Genomic DNA, 14307 nt, shown 5'->3' on the forward strand with positions numbered 1-14307 from the left:
GGCTTTGCCTCCCCAGCAGGCGGCTCATCGCAGGCCAAGCCCTCAGCCCCAGCAGCCAGGCCCCACGGGGCAGCAGGCCCCACGGTCGGAGCTGGGGTGCTCCAGAGTGGGTTCAGGGTGTTTTCCTCGGGCCAAGCTGTAGATCCAAGAAGACAAAGTATCACCACCAGGACGGACTGTCCACGTCCCTCCCAAATCAAGGCCACTCTTCCCACCACTCCGTGTGTGAGGGCAAGAGCCCTGGGAGGTGTCCCCAGGCTGCAGCCCGTGGGGTGGGGTGTGAGCCCACCCCTGCTCCTGGCCCAGCTGCACGGAGGCTGCATCCGCGGCCCCCCCTCCCCAGCTCGGCCACCCCCAGTCCTCCTCACCCCCAGCCTCTCGCTCCGCTGCATGGAGGCGTCTGAATTGCCTCAGGTGACGCAGGGCCCGGAGATGCGCATCTGTGCCTGGCATGTGCTGTCTTAGTATTTGGAGTTTTATAAGGGAGGGAAATTCTGGGAACTGATGAAAGTCGTCCCCATAATAATTCAGCCATATTTCCATCATGAAGGAGATGGCCCTGGGGAGGGACAGGCGGGAACAGGCGTCAGAAGACAGGGCTCTGTCACATGCAGGTGTCCCGGGGAAGCCCTGCAGGACCCGGCCGGCTTCCCGCGGGGTCGGAGACCAGTCCTGCTCCTCGTCCCCCTGCCACCTGGTGGTCCTGCCTGCCACAGGCCTGCTCCCCGAGGAGGGGCTGGGATGCCTCTGTGTGGGGAGCCCAGGCCCAGCGGGGTGACCATCAGCGTCTCTCCTGGGGAAGCAGGGCTCCCTCCTCAGCCTGGTCCCTGCCCACCTGCCCCTTAGTCCACCGGCAGGCATCAGGGGACGGGGGGCGTCTGGCCTGTCATTGCCCTCACTGCACACACTGTCTCTGGGAAGCTCCAAGGCAGGAGGGCTCGGGCTCTGTGTCCTGCCAGGCCTTGCCAGGAGCCGCCCGGACCGCCACCTTCCTCCTGTGTCTCTGGCTGCCTCCCTCCCGAGGGGCCCCCGGGGGTGTCCTTCCACTGACTCTAATCTCCCTCTCCCACGGGGCGGGGGCCGCCTGGTCCGGGAGCCCTCACCGGCCCTCCTGAGCACCTGCTGTTCCCCCGGGTCCAGGTGCCACCAGACTGGGGAGTACGATGCTCCCCACCCCCTCTGCTCTGGGCTCCAGGTGTGGGGCAGAGAGAGGGTTGGGGGGGCATGGAGAAGGTCTCCCTGAGGGGTCCAGTGCCTCCCACCAAGCCCGCACCCCATCCACCGCTCTCCTTTGCTCTTTTCCAGAAGGGGCATTAGACCTTTTCCCTGTCACGGAATTGCAGATGTGTGGGGTGAGGGGGCAGCCCCCCCCCCCCCACAGCCCCTTCGCTGCCCTCCAGGAGAGGGAAGGCCCTCCTGCAGGAGCCGGAGTCACTCACAGTTTCCAGCACTGCAGGACCACATCGTTGTTACCCCACGCATCTGCGATGCACCCATACCTAGAGGAGGGCAGGGCATCCCATGAATCGTCCTGTGGACGCGACATCTCATCATAGGGGCTTCACCCTCTGACCCCGACTAGGCCGGAGCCCCGGGGGCCGTCAGCTCTGTGCGTGGGGCCACGGGCAGCTCCCGGAGAAGCGCCCGCACCTGCTGGGGCCTCCTGAAGGCTTGAGCATGAAAGGGCTCTGGCCAGGCCCATGGCCCATATCTTAGTGGGCTTGGGGGGTCCCGGGGTTCCCCTGTCTGGCTGCCCCAGGACACAGACCCCCGATGGACTCTCAAACCCCCTTTCAATGGGGAAACAGGCCGCTCAGGACCCTGGTGATGGGGGGGGGGAGGAGGCACAGGCCTGGTCACGGGGAGGAGGACGGCTGCTGAGCACAGGCACAGCCCCTCTGGCCGACCCGCCACAGGCCAGGCCCCGGGGCTGCCCTCCAGGACCCCGCTAGGCCCTGGGGGACCCTGCTCCAGGCGGGGGAGCAGCCCGAGGCCGGGAAGCTCACACCATCCCCAGCCTCCCCAGCAGCAGGTGGCCCAGCCCTGGGCTGCGGAGGGGCAGGTGCTCACTCGGTGAACAGCAGGTCCAGCACCTCGTCCGTGGTGGCGAATGTACGATAATCCTCTAAAAAGCTGAAGATGTAGATGACGTCCCTGCGCTGCAAGGCGAGCAGCAGTTGTCGGACTTTGTACTCCAGCAGCTCCGTCCGGGTGAGCTTGGTCAGGACGATCTGATGCCCCTTCCCGGCCGCGGCCCCTGCACCCTGAGGTGGGACAGAGGGGACGTGCAGCCTGCAGGGAGCCGCCAGGAGACCTGGGATCCCGCCCCGGCAGGCCCTGCGCTGGGGCCCCGTGGGCTTGAGGAGCTGGGGCTCCCTCTCCCGCTCAAGCTCCCTGCCTGTCTCTTACACAAACAGGACCAACTATGCAATAAAGAAACAATCTCAGAGGATAAATGTTCAAAATATTTGGATCAATACGAGGACCTCAAGAGACACAGAGAGAGAGACCGAGAGAGGCAGCCACACAGACGGAGGGAGAAGCAGCCCGTGCAGGGAGCCCAGGCGGGGCTCGATCCCGGGCCTGCGGGGTCAGGGCCTGGGGGAAGGCAGGCGCTAACCCCCGGGCGGCCAGGCCTCACCTGAGGGCTCTATTCTGATGTTCCCACACATCTGTGCGCAGGGACTCTGCATCTGGCCCAGGCAGGGGCAGGGCCATGGGGGCAGGTGTGGGGAGGGGGGGATCCAGACTCATGGGGGAGCAGGAGTGTCGGGGGGCCCAGGGGTAGCAGGCTGGCTTCTGGGACCCGGGGTCCTTCCTGCCCCATCGGGGCCCGGGTGTCAGGGGGCCCAGCCCCTGCACTCACCTTGAGCCCGCGCTGGCCTCTGGTAGCTGCGCAGGGCACCTCCCTGCTCTGGAGGCGGTGGGGCAGACGACCCCCTTCCTCCCGCTCGCGCCCCACGTCCCGGGTGGAGCTCTGTGGAGACAGTGCCCGGCAGCCAGGCAGGAGGCCTCAGGGCCCGGTCTGGCCCCCTCGGCTGGGCCGCACCCCCAGCTGCCTCCACCCAGACACCCCACAGTGCAGGCGGCACCCACCGCCCCCGGGGACAGCAAAGGGATGCGGCTCTGCAGGGCCTCGGAGTGACTCTGGGGCGGGTAGAGGACCTCAGGAACCCTGTTTCCCCCCTGCCCACCTTGACATCAGGGTGACCCTGAAGGGATCCCCGGGGAACTGCCACCCTGCAGCGTCCCCCAGCCTGGATGGGACCTGCCCACACATCCCTGGTTCCCTGAACCTGAGGAGGAAGGAATGGGGCTCGCAGGATGGTGGCCACAGGGGGCCTGGCCTGGCCTGCGCTGTGTTACCTGACGGCGCCTCCTGATCACCGCCCTTACGCCTTGGTACCTATGCTGGAGCCACTGCCTACAGCATAGGAACAAGCCGCACCCCTGGGGTTCCTGGGAGCCAGAGCCCCCAGACGTGGGTCGGCAGCAAGAGAACATCCCCAGTAGCAGATGTCTCCAGCCAAGTGAGCCTGAGCTGGGGCTGCACTGGATGCGGGTGCCTGGTTTCCGGGGGGTTTTCCGAGTTCTGTTGGGCTCTGTGACACGGCAGTGACCTCAATTCCTGGGACCCCCTCCCTGACCCACTCCGGAGGAAGCTGCAGGGGCAGCGCTCGTGCTGCTGACGCCCCCCTCCCTGCAGGCGATGGCCTGTGCACACAGGGACACAACCACACCCCTTGTCCACAGGCCCCGGGGAAGGACTGTGTGCACCCAGGGCCCCAGCTCGGACACACACCTGGGTTCAGACACGACTGTCCAGTCTTCCCCGGTTTTTGACCCTGGAGAAGCCGTTGTGCCCGTCGGGGATGGTCTGCATCTTGCCTGTGGGATAGGGAGTGTCCTAGCGGGTGCTTCCCCCATACGTCCCAGGCCACTGAGGCCTCATATCTATGACCTTGGAGGCGGGTGTCACCTGCAGGACATACCTCCACCCACACGTTCTTCCTTGGTGTGTACATGCGTCCAGGCCCACGAGGTCCTGTGTGCACAGGACTAACACACTAATGTTACCTATATGGCAGGGCTGTTTACCTGTAAAATACTGCAAAAAACTACCTATTACAATGTCTGCTATTTATTGCTGTCACCAGTGATGTCGATGATAAGAGTCTTTTAAAAAGATACTTTATTTTAAGATTATACTTTATTATACAGCTCTAAAGCCACACATGTTTTAAAATCCTAAATCCACATTGGGCCAGAACAGCTGGCTGATAAATAGATTACATTCCAAATATGTGTCAGTAGACACCATTAGCCAAATTAAAAAAAAAAGAATAATAGAAAAAGAGAGGCACTTTCTAGGGACAGTGTCCTTTACATCTCAAGACTATGTCTTGTTTTTTACATGTGGTATCTTATAGTAGTTGGAATTTTTGGTATTTTAAATAAGGGATTATTTTCCTCAAACACACACACACACATGGGCACCGGTACCCTCATTCTGGAGGCCCAGAAGATGACAGTCCCCTCGGGCAGGGATGGGCAATAGCTCCCCACGATCCTAGGCTCCTGAATCCAAGGCAAACCCTACAGAAGGTGTCAGGGTCTTGGCCTAGAAGGGGTGAGGCCGTCCTCATCCTGAACCCCTGCCTGTCGTGCGTTCCGGGCCCTTCCCTCGTTTCCCCTGGGTGAGCTGTGGACGGCGGTGCCCCCAGTGGGTCGCCCTGACCTGGGCCCTAGGAAACCTGCCGTCAGTCGCAGAACTGAACGTAGACAGGAGGCCCTGACTCTCCAGCCTGACCCCGACTGAACTGAAATCATGTGGTGTGTCCACGCACACTGACCGAGAAACAGAGACACGGACACACACGCAGACACATGTGCAGAACCAGGAAGTTGGCAGAGGAGAAGCAACATCATTGAAGATCATTAAATAAAAAAAGAAAGAAAGCTGAATCTCGAATGGAGAAAATGGAGCAATTAAAATAGAATCATGAAAAAATAATTCATCAAACCAAAAAGCAGGAAGAGGGATAAAGAGGCAGGAGCACATCAGTGACACAAAGCGGCAAGCCTCGAATGTCAGGATGATCGTGCCTCACGGACTCCACGGAACACAAGTCGAGCAACAAGCAGCACCTTCCAGCAAAGGCCTAAGTGGATTATTTTGTGTTTTTTGTTTTTAGTTACAGATTTTTATTTCTTTATCCAAGAAGGTGGATTTATTTATTTCTTTATCCATCCGAAGGTGGATGCTCAACCCCTGAGTCACTCGGGGGGTCTAGACTAAGCTACTTAAAATGTTCAAGTGATTGTGAATACTGTTTGTAATGTGGTAAAATTTCTGTTTACTAAGAAAGAGAGGGCAGCCTGGGTGGCTCAGCGGTTTAGTGCTGCCTTCGGCCCAGGGCCTGATCCTGGAGTCCCGGGATCGAGTCCCACGTCGGCCTCCCTGCATGGAGCCTGCTTCTCCCTCTGCCTGAGTCTCTGCCTCTCTCTCTGTGTCTCTCATAAATAAATAAAAATCAGTATATACCACATTTTCTTTATCCATTTATCTTTGATGGACATTTGAGTTGCTCCCACCCCTTGGCTATGATAAAGAATGCTTCTATGAAGATGGAGGTCTCTCGGAGACTTTATTTCTCTTTCTTTTTTTTCCATCTTCTTACCTTAATAGAAGCGCGAACACTTCTCACTGTAGTATTCCAGCTGTTCTCTCTTTAAATCTCAGGCCGAATTCATAGGTTTTCAGGATGATTTGAAAGTTATCTAGGTAAGTGGGTGGGGACAGGTGACCTGGGGACCCTACTCTTCCGCCATCTTGCCCCGCCTCCTAAAAAATCTTAAATAACTGACTAAAAACTATTAGAAATGGTGGAAGAGTTCAGTAAGCATTGCACATAAAAGATCAATCTCCAAAAATCAACTGTATATCTACATACTTTCAATGAACAATCCAAAAATAAAATTTGAAAAAATAAACCCATTTACAAGAGCATCAAAAATATATAAATAAAATTCTTAGGAATAAACTTTACAAAAGAAGCTTATAACCCAATTTCTGAAAACTACAAACACTATTTCAGGAAATTGAAGATCTAAATATTTGGAAAAAAATCATATATTTATGCACTGAAAAGTTTAACATTGTTTCATAGCACCCCTGGTCCCAAATTATCTCCAGATTCTATTACCTTCCAATAAGTAGATAAACATTCTCACACTCAGATGGAATTGCATGGGTGCCTAGTATCCTGAAAAAGAACAAAGTAGATGGAATTCTCAATTTCGAAACTTTCTGAAAAAGAATAGGAAACAAGACAGTGTGAGAACAGTGTGGTACTGGCGTAAGGATAGATATATTAATCAATGAAATAGGTTTCAGGATCCAGAAGTACACCATACATCCATGATCAGCTGAATTTAAGTATCCGTGCCATGACTATCCAATAGGGTAAAAAACAGTCATTTCAACAAATGGTCTTGGAACACTGGATGGCCACATGCAAAAGAATGAAGTTGCATCTTCACCTTACACCAAATACAAAAACTAACTCAAAATGGATTAAATCTAAATACAGGACATAAACTAAAACTTCTTAGAAGAAAACATGCAGATAATCTTTTGACCTTGAGTTTAGCATAGAATACTTCAATATGGCACAAAAAAGCACTGGACTTCAGTGTTAAATGCTCTTGTTCTTCAAAGGACATAATAATGAAAATAAAAAAGCAATCCATATAATGAGATAAAATGTTTGTAAATCATATACCTAATGAGAAACTTATTTCCAGAATATACTGATAAGTCAATAATATAAGTACAAAAAGCTCAATTTAAAAAAAAATGGGCAAAGGATATAAATAGACATTTCTCCAAGGAAGATCAGAAATTGCTGATAATTACTTGACAAGATACCCGACACATTTTCAATTTTCATTGTATTCATTACCAAAGCATCTAACCATACCGTGAAATAGACTCCTATATGTACCACACCGTACAGAACAGTGCTGCTTCCTAGATACTCAATGCAGTTGTTCCTCAGGACAATCCTATAAAATAGGTATCATGGTGCCCATTTTATAGATGAGGAAATTGAGGAAAAGGTACCTCATCAGAGTTTTACAAAGAGCAGGACGTAGAACTAGGATTTCATCTCAAACTTTTATTAAGTCCACAAGTCCAAAGATGACTTTTAGAGCTGTAAACTAAGTATTATATTAATGTTTTGGTCTATTCAGAGTTTTTCAACTAGAAGGAATCTGAATTTATAAATTGTAATTTTTCTAGAAATATTTGCTTTTTCTAAATGATCAGAATAATTAACAAAGTTCTATTCTTATATTTTCATAATCTCCTACATATGTAGGTTTATAGATCTACATCCTTTCTCATTATAATAAGTTTTCATTCAAATTTCTGTCCTCCTTCCTTTTTGGTGGATTAAGATTGATGAGATTTGGTGGATTAAGATTTCATTTAGAAATTAATAATTTTATTTTATTAATATTTTATATTTAGAAACATTTTAAATAAATATACTTAACAATGGATTTACTCTACTTTTTAATTTTATCCATTATTTTATTTCAGTTATTATTATAAGATGTTTTAAATAATTATTTTTTCTGAATTTCTGGGAAAAGTTTACATTATTTTTATTATTTCTATTCTATTCTATTTATTTAGTTTTAGAGAGAGAGAGAAAGAGCAACCACAGGAGTTGAGAGGGAGAGGCAGAGGGAGAGAGAAAGAGAGAATTGTAAGCAGGATCCACACCCAGTGTGATGTGGGACTCCATCTCATGACCCTGAGATCATGACTTGAGCCAAATCAAGAGTAGAACGCTTAACTAACTGAGCCATCCAGGTGCCCCTACTATCTCTAACAATAAGTTGGAATTAATTTTATTGGTTAATTTTTCTTCATTCTCTGAATTTATTCTGGATACATATTGATGAGCACTCAAAGTTCAATGTACTATTGTACATTGTTAACTGTAGACTTTATTTGTTCTCTCATCTTATATGGAAGACAACAATACAAACTTATATAATATAACACCACTACCAGTTTTTTTGTATATTATGGTTTGTATAAATTAAATGAAATTAATTAAATATTAATTATTAAATATTTTATGTAGTCACCAGTGGGGAATGTAATGAGCGATAGAAAGGATGCATTTGCAATTATGTGTCTTTGTATATATGTAATTATAAATAAATATTTTTGAGGCATTAAGATGACTCAACTTTCAGTACTTTACTATAACACTGTCCAGTCAGTATAATTATTTTTCAAAATTGGTTTTTAAACATTTTAATTAATTGTAATAGCTTCAAAAATGGATATATTATGGAAGTGTCCTCAAAAACTTAAAAACAGAATGACTATGAACTAGCAATGGCACTATTAGGTATTAAAAAATACAAAAATACTAGTTCCAAAATACGCATGCACCCTGATGTTTATAGCAGCATTATCTACAACAGCCAAATTATGGAAGCAGTCCAAGTGTCCATCAACTGATAAGGGAAAAAGAAGATGTGGGGGATCCCTGGATGGCTCAGCAGTTTAGCGCCTGCCTTCGGCCCAGGGCATTGTCCTGGAGTCCTGGGATCAAGTCCCACATCCGGCTCCCTGCATGGAGCTGCTTCTCTCTCTGCCTATGTCTCTGCCTGTCTCTCTGTGTCTCTCATGAATAAATACATAAAATCTTTAAAAATAAAGATATGGGGATCCCTGGGTGGCTTGGTGGTTTAGCGCCTGCCTTTGGTCCAGGGCATGATCCTGGAGTCCCGGGATGGAGTCCCGGGATGGAGTCCCATGTCAGGCTCCCTGCATGGAGCCTGCTTCTCCCTCTGCCTGTGTCTCTGCCTCTCGCTCTCTCTCTGTGTCTTTCATGAATAAATAAATAAAAATCTTAAATAAAAGATATGGTATATATAGATATATAGATATAGATACATAGAGTGTGTGTGTATATACATACATATATATATATATATATATGTATTAGAATATTACTCAGCCATTAAAAAAGCCATATAAAAAGAACCAAATCTTGCCATCTGCAAGGACGAGGATGGAGCTAGAGTATTATGTTAAGCAAAATATGTCAGTCAGTGAAAGACAAATACTATATGATTTCACTCATATGTAGAATTTAAAAAACAAAAGAAATGAGCAAAGAGAAAAAAAAAGAGAGAGGCAAACCAAGAAACTGACTTCTTAACTATGGAGAACAAACTGATGGTTAAAAATGGGCAGACTGGTTAAATAGATGATGGGAATTAAAGAGTGTCCTTGTGATGAGCACCAGGTATTGTATGGAAGTGTTGAATCCCTATCTTGTAAACTGAAGCTACTATTACACTGTATATTAACTAACTGGAGTTTAAATAAAAACTTAAAAAAAAAAAAAACAGATGTCTACTATTTGAGTTCCTGAGAAAATTATATAGGGGGAAAGAACATCTTCTTTTTAAAGCAAAAAGCTCAGCAACATTAACAGCTTAATTTTCTATTTAGAAATGCATATTTCAATGGCAAACCAATTCAGATTTTCAAAAAATCATATTTCATAAAATACTTTAAGAGTGAAATACTCAAATACATATATTAGACCATGTTTGTAAAAATAATTCTATATTTAAACCCACTAATATAAATATGTGTGATGTTTTTAGATTTTTAATAAACTACAGACAATATTTAAAGTAAGTTATGTATGTTGATACTAGTCAGATTAGTGACTTGATAAAGAAACTTTTTAATGCAGATTTTAAAAACATTGTTGATTAGCACATCATATGTTTTGTGCTTTTACATTACTTTAAAATTAAGTACTAAAGAGAAATAATAAGTTTTTAAAAACCTAGTCATCTACTATCAACTTATTTTGTTATATATGTCATGTTTATTTTTATTTTCCACATACTGAAGGTACTAAATAGCACATCTGCTATCTAAATATTTTCATTGAAGTGCTGCTGAAATTGAAATCATTTCTACTCGTGGACACTAAAATATCAGCTGCTTCTGGTTAGTTAATTGAACTAGTGATTATTCTTGAACATGTGGGTTGGTTGTTTTCTGCCTGAAATAATTACCCAATGAGGCTTACACTAAGGCTATCAGCAGGAAGCTAACAATTGGGGTGTTGGTGAGAAGAATGTACATAACACTTCTGTGTCTGCTGCCAGATGGAGAAGCAGATGGGTGTGTAATACATTCAAAACTAACTACATGACCTCAAATCTTCTCAGTATCTATTACCAACAAGGTCAAGATTTTTGAAAATCAAATTTTCCAACCAATAAATTACTAAAAATTAGCTAAGAACAAGTTTCTGCTTAAAAGTCTGCATATTTACCTGCAAAATCATTATTGAACCAAATTGTACATTGTTGTCTGTCACTAAAATGTGTGGTAATATGAATTTTATTAATATATATGACTAAATAAGCAGTTACTTACTAAAAAAAGTGGTTATGTCTTAGTGTTTCAACTTAATATCATTCCCTGGGTAAAGAATTAAACAATTTTAGTGCAATTATTCTTCTAAACTGTGGTAAATAGAGGTTTTAATTTGTAGACCAATTTGTATTTGTTTTTTTTTAATTTTTATTTATTTATGATAGTCACAGAGAGAGAGAGAGAGAGAGAGAGAGAGAGAGAGAGGCAGAGACACAGGCAGAGGGAGAAGCAGGCTCCATGCACCGGGAGCCCGATGTGGGATTCGATCCCGGGTCTCCAGGATCGCGCCCTGGGCCAAAGGCAGGCGCCAAACCGCTGCGCCACCCAGGGATCCCCTATATCAAACGTCTTTATAGTATTATGTATTCTGTTAGGACTAGGAATAATATATAACCAATGTAAAAACAAATCTCCCACTTTTATTTTATTTTTTTTAAGATTTTATTTATTTATTCATGAGAGACAGAGAGAGAGAGAGGCAGAGACACAGGCAGAGGGAGAAGTAGGCTCCATGCACCGGGAGCCCGATGTGGGATTTGATCCTGGGTCTCCAGGATCGCGCCCTAGGCCAAAGGCAGGCGCCAAACCGCTGCGCCACTCAGGGATCCCACCAATTTGTATTTGTTCTGTGTGTATGTGTATGAGAGTGCAGGTACATCTATTACCTATCTATCTAAATATATGACTTATTATTGTGCTATGCTGCCTTAGAATAAAAGTTCAAATATTTCCAACACATCTGTTTAATATTCCTTTTGGAATTTTATTCTTAATTATATGAACTTGTAGGAAAACATTGCTTAATTCCAATAAAAGTAAATAAAGTACACTTTTTTTTCCTGATTATTCTTAGTTATCCATTAGGTTTTCTTCAGGTGTGCTGTCATTACAAAGGAAAATTAATACTATAGAAGAATGTGTTCATGCCACTAATCTGAAGAGGTAAGTTAATCATAATACTCCGAAAATAGCACTCAGAAAATATATATTTACAATCAAATAATACTGCTACTTCATTTTCCCATGTTTGTCATGCTATTATTTACATTTCTTACATTTGTAACTATTGCATTGTACTTTGTGTCTCAAACACATAAATGCTTCAATCGTTTGAAAATTTAATTTACCAAATTGGAAAATGGTAAAAGAAATAGTAACAAATGCAACTGAGATTAATGCCATAAATTCACATAATGAACATAAGTATTCAAAGAGTAGATGAATCTATATTTGCTAACAAATGAATATGTGAAATTTGTTTTACACAATTACACATAAGAAAAAATTCAAATGAGTCAGTAACACCTTTAAAAGTGGGAGATTTGGGCAGCCCCAGGGGCACAGCGGTTTGGCACCACCTGTAGCCTGGGGCGTGATCCTGGAGACCCGGGGTTCGAGTCCCACGTCGGGCTCCCTGCATGGAGCCTGCTTCTCCCTCTGCCTGTGTCTCTGCCTCTCTCTCTCTCTGTCTCTCATGAATAAATAAATAAAATCTTAAAAAAAATAAAATAAAAGTGGGAGATTTGTTTTTACATTGGTTATATATTATTCCTAGTCCTAACAGAATACATAATACTATAAAGACGTTTGATATAGGGGATCCCTGGGTGGCGCAGCGGTTTGGCGCCTGCCTTTGGCCCAGGGCGCAATCCTGGAGACCCGGGATCGAATCCCCCACATCGGGCTCCCGGTGCATGGAGCCTGCTTCTCCCTCTGCCTGTGTCTCTGCCTCTCTCTCTCTCTCTGTGTGACTATCATAAATAAATAAAAATTAAAAAAAAAAAAGAAACTCCTTGAGCATGTGGATCATAGATCTCACTTAAAAAAAAAAGACGCTTGATATATATCTTCAAAGTTATTGACAGACATGGCTAAAAAATTGCAACAGTTTTCTGGCAGTATTTGTCAATCAAATCACACTAATGCATAATGACACTATTTTTACTTGGCCATACAAGCAGATATTTTATTTTTGCATGTGAAAAAACACTAAAGGTCAAAATATAACCAGCTTCTGGCATGTGCTGTGTATATATAGGATAAATGTTCATGCCTTTTTATTCTTTTAGCACTAAAAACCCAAAGCTCAGAACTTTTGGTTTTAGTTCTGATGTGTAAAGAGCTTAGACATTGTCACTCCTGTCTTTGCAACAAGAAAAATCAGGACAAACTGAAAGCTCTTGACTTCTCTTGGCCCTATTTGAAAACTGGGCTTGTAGGGCAAAGCACAATCTTAAATCCAGAGATAGAGAAGAAAATTCAGAGAATTATAGCCAAGATCTGTTTACCTGGAGAAGTAATTGTCAGACCCACAATCTAGTAAGAACACTTATGCAGTAACTTGCTTAATTCCTGGAGGCTGAACATGGTCTTGTGTGAGCAGGAGTAATCTCTGGGCAATATACTCCTGAAGGCCCCCAAACTTTCATGAGTTTTATCTTGAGGATCCCCACCTATTTATTACAGCGATGATTTTTTTTAATTTTTATTTATTTATGATAGTCACACAGAGAGAGAGAGAGAGAGAGAGAGAGGCAGAGACACAGGCAGAGGGAGAAGCAGGCTCCATGCACCGGGAGCCCGATGTGGGATTCGATCCCGGGTCTCCAAGATCGCGCCCCGGGCCAAAGGCAGGCGCCAAACCACTGCGCCACCCAGGGATCCCCACAGCGAAGATTTGAGCAAGATCTTCTCACGACCTTGGCAAGTGAAAGGGGAGAGTAATCCTTGTGAATATGACCAGAGCTGTCTCCATTAACAAAGACCTCCCATCCAAGGAAAAAGACTTTACCAGAGCATTATTGAAGCTGGGTAAAAGGTATCCCTCTAATTCCAGTTTCCTATAGTTTTCTTGTCTTACTAAAGGGAGAAGGAGAGAATACTATATAAGAAGAAACATATGTGAAGTTCAGAAGGTAAAGAAACAGGTCCACAAAATGACTGAGATTTAGTCATAAGATTTTAGAGGGTTTCCCTTCCAAGACCCCCAATACAATAATAGTGGATTATAGGTGAAAGTTTGCAAGACATGAGACTCTGAAAAAAATACATGGGAAAGCCCAAAGTTTCTGGCATTTATAGCTACAGTAATCATCAAACAAAGCCAGGCTCCTAATCATATACACAAAATCCTCACAGGAGAGTCCTACTTACCTCACCTACTATTACCCAAAACTACATGTTCAGCTTTCAACAAAAAAAATTACAAAGAATACAAAAAAGACAAGAAAAAACACAGTGTGAAGATACAAAGCAAGTATTAGAATCAGATTCATATAAAACACCGATGTTGGAATTACATGGTAGAAAATTTAAAGTGACTAGGATTAATATGTTTAAAATTCTTAGAATAGAAAATAATAGAAACAGGGATAAAAACCCTATGAAAAGAGTAAAAAAGTCAGAAATTAAAAACACATAGACAAAAATGAAAAATGACTTTCATGATTTACAAGTAGATATGCACTGCTGAGTACAGAATTTCTGAGTTTGAGATAGGTAAAGAACATATCAAACTAAAGTGCAAAGAAAATATTAACTAAATAAAAAAAAGAAAACAAACAACAAAAAACAGAAAAGATCATCTAAGAACCATAGGATGGTTTTAAAAGATGTAACATATGCTTAATTAAGAGACCAGAAGAATAAGAAAGAAAGAATGGAGAAGAAATATTTGAATGAGTAATGTCTGAGGATACTCTAATACACGCCAAATCACAGACACTAGAAGCTCAGAGAACATCAAGCAAGTTAAAACAAACAAAAATACACTATACTTGGGTATATATTATTCAAATTATAAAAAACTA

The 14307-nt window shown here is 44.5% G+C and overlaps 1 long non-coding RNA gene across 1 annotated transcript; it reads right to left on the reverse strand.

Moving 5' to 3' along the window:
* Window positions 1-459: 459 nt before the first annotated feature.
* LOC119879283 lies at window positions 460-2535 on the reverse strand. The gene is made up of 3 exons (XR_005387424.1): window positions 2071-2535; window positions 1440-1499; window positions 460-559 (listed from the first exon to the last, which is right to left on the reverse strand). It is a non-coding gene; the product is annotated as an uncharacterized LOC119879283 (long non-coding RNA).
* Between the last annotated feature and the right edge of the window lie 11772 nt (window positions 2536-14307).

This window comes from Canis lupus, unplaced genomic scaffold (genome assembly GCF_011100685.1).
Source record: "Canis lupus familiaris isolate Mischka breed German Shepherd unplaced genomic scaffold, alternate assembly UU_Cfam_GSD_1.0 chrUn_S543H705, whole genome shotgun sequence".
Classification (NCBI taxonomy): domain Eukaryota; kingdom Metazoa; phylum Chordata; class Mammalia; order Carnivora; family Canidae; genus Canis; species Canis lupus.